This window comes from Lontra canadensis, unplaced genomic scaffold (assembly GCF_010015895.1).
Source record: "Lontra canadensis isolate GAN:19392208 unplaced genomic scaffold, GSC_riverotter_1.0 scaffold1, whole genome shotgun sequence".
Lineage (NCBI taxonomy): Eukaryota > Metazoa > Chordata > Mammalia > Carnivora > Mustelidae > Lontra > Lontra canadensis.
The window spans coordinates 63,653,871-63,656,966 of NW_022630995.1; positions in this window are offsets into that span (position 1 = coordinate 63,653,871).

Below are 3,096 nucleotides of genomic sequence, written 5' to 3' on the forward strand. Positions count from 1 at the left end.
GAGATCAAGACCAGGCTGAGATTAAGAGGCAGATGCTCAGCTGACTGAGCCACCCAGGTGCCCCCAAATCTTGTGACTTTAAAAATACTGTCAACAGGGGCACCTGGGTGGCTCAGTGAGTTGAGGCCTCTGCCTTCCGCTCGGGTCACGATCTCAGGGTCCTGGGATTGAGCCCCATATCGGGCTCTCTGCTCAATGGGGAGCCTGCTTCCCTCTTTCTCTCTGTCTGCCTTTTCTGCCTACTTGTGCTCTCTCTCTCTGTCAAAAATACTGTCAACATTCTTCTGCTTGGCATTCAAGTCCCTCTGGGATCTAAGCCCCTCCATGCTCCTGCCCTGTGACCTCCGGATCTGACCCCGCCGTGCTCCTTCCTGCCCTGTGAGCTCCGGATCTGACCCCGCCATGCTCCTGCCCTGTGGCCTCCAGATCTGACCCCGCTGTGCCCCTGCCCTGTGACCTCCCGATCTGACCCCGCCATGCTCCTGCCCTGTTACCTCCCGATCTGAGCTCCGCCATGCTCCTGCTCTGTGACCTCCAGATCTGACCCCACTATGCTCCTACACTGTCACCTCTGGATCTGAGCCTACCAAGTTCCTACGCTGTGACCTCCTGAGCCCTGCTGGGACCTTGGTGTTCCCACCCATGAGGGGTGGTTATGTCTTGGAGCCCCAGCCCCTGCTCTACCTTCTCTCTCATCTCTGACTCTAAACATTCTCTCATTCCTGTTTTAGCACCATTACTCATTGTCAGGCAGGCCTGAGTTCAGGCTCTCCTCTCTTATCAGGAGAGGAGAGTCTGATGCAAGAAACTGAAACAAACTGGCTGTTTTTGTTTTATTTTAAATTTTATTCATTTACTTGAGAGAGAAAGAGTGAGTGAGCACGAGGTGGGAGAAGGGCAAAGGGAGAAGCAGGCTCCCCGCTGAGCGGGGAGCCAAACTTGGGGCTCCATCCCAGGACCCTGCGATCATGACCTGAGCGGAAGGCAGACGCCTAACTCGCTGAGCCCCCCAGATGCCCCTCAACTCTGGCTGATCATAGCAGAAAATAAGTTTGCTCCAAAGACTGAGCTGCCACGGACTTGCTGGAGAACTGGCCGGGAGGCAGTCAGGACACATTTGGCTGAAAAGCAACAGCAAATACAACTCAGAATGACTGAGTAAGGAAACCCACAGTTCCCTGGAATGAGCTTCTGACCGAGGGCAGGGCAGCCCTGACGGTGGTTCATTCAGGGGCTCTGTGACCGAAGCCCAGGGACCGGGCTTTCCATCTCGCTGCTCTGTCCGGCCTGCTTATGGGCGGCGGGTGGCTGGCGTGCTGTGTGCAGACACAGAGCAGAGCCCGTCAGTCCCGGGAGTCAGGGTGAGGGTGAGGGGTGAAGGCCAGGAGTCAGGGTGAGGGGTGAGGGCCGGGACTCATCAGTTCTGGCGTTTAGAGCAGGGGCCGGCACCCCCGGGCAGCTCTCTTCTCATTGGTCAGATGGGCGTCACATGCTTGCACATTGACAAATCACCGGCGGGATGTGGGCCAATCAGAAGGCTTGTGTGTAGCAGGTGCGATTGCGGAAGGGTGCCGCTCCCTGGGCCAGGTCTGGGGAGACCTGGGGCAGGTGGGCGACGGTGGGTTCCCGGCCCCGGCCAAGCGTCCTAGCGGCTCCTGGATCTCACATGTCACCTCAGGGGCCCTTGGCCGGGGAGTGGGGGAGCCCGTGCGCTGGCCAGATGGGCCTCGCGGCTCCGCGCCGAGTCGGTGACCTCAGCAGCATGCTATTCGGAGACAAGGTATGTTTAAAGGACCATCAAGGGCTGGAGCGTGCTTACTTCTTACACATCTAAAGACAAAAGATGGGCCTTCCAGCAGTGCCTGCGAGTCTTTCTGCAGCCACGGGTTCGGGTGGGACAGACCCTCCCTGCCGGGCTCCCATTTACGTGCTGCGAAATGGAGCGGAGGGTGCCCCAGCTTGGGGTGGATGTGAGGAGCCAGGGAGGCTGAGTGTGTCCCCCTGGCCAGGGTCAGACTCTCCAAGCTCCCCTCTGGTTTGGCTCCACTGGGCTCCCACTTCCAGACCCGTAATGGGTGATTACTTCTGCTTGCCGCCTCTCCTCCAGGTGACACACCCTCCAGCCAGGCAGGAACCCTCTGGGGAAGGGCCTTGCTCCCCTGGACAAACCCTTCCCCATCCTTTGAGACTCAACTGAAAGGTCATATTCTCTGAGAGAGACCTGTAAGGACGGGGCTTGGGAAGGGGCTTGTGATGGGAGGGTCTGGTCTGGCTTTGGGTTTCCAGGGATGTCTTTGGCTGCTGAGTTGAGGACAGACTGTCAGGGGCAGTTAGGAGGTGAGGATGAAGTCAAGTCTTGGCCTGGGACTCATGGCTTTGCAGCTGCCAGGCCCCACATCCCTCTCCAGCATCACCTCTTGCCCTCAGCATCTGCACACACTGAGTGTGGATAGAAGGTGCCAGGAACGGGTCACAGTGACCGTGCCTTTGGTGTCCCAGCGAGGGGAGAGCCTTCCATGAGCTGATGCCAGGCCCAGAGGGGCCACAGGAGACAGAGAACGTACGAAGGAGGGAATGACTGAGTGTCGTGCTTGGGCGGACGGTGTCACCGGTGGCAGAGTGTGGCAGAGTTAACAGGAAAGGGGCCGTCTCCCGGTACTGCTCAGCCCCCTGCAGCAGCACTGACGGGCCTGGGGCATGATGCCAGGAGAGATTAACCAGACAGAGAAAAGACAAGCCCTGCACAGTGTCACTTGTACGAGGAATCAGAAACCAAGTCAAACTCCTGGAAACAGCGGGAAGGTGGTTGGGTGGGCTGGGGGCAGCGGAGAAGGGGGAGGTGGGTCTGAGGGCACGAGCTCTGTGCTGTAACATGAGTAAGGCCTGAAGGGCTCACGTGAAAACTATGATTGGAGCAGATGACTCCATACTGGGACACCGTGTTGTAGGACTGACCTTTGCTGAGAGTGGGACTTTGGGGTTCTTGCACACATACACACAAGGTGAGATCATGGATGCATTAGCTGGTCTGACTGGGGAGACAGGGAGGACAGGGGGCGGGGGGAGGCATTTTTCACATCTCACCAGGGCGCATGC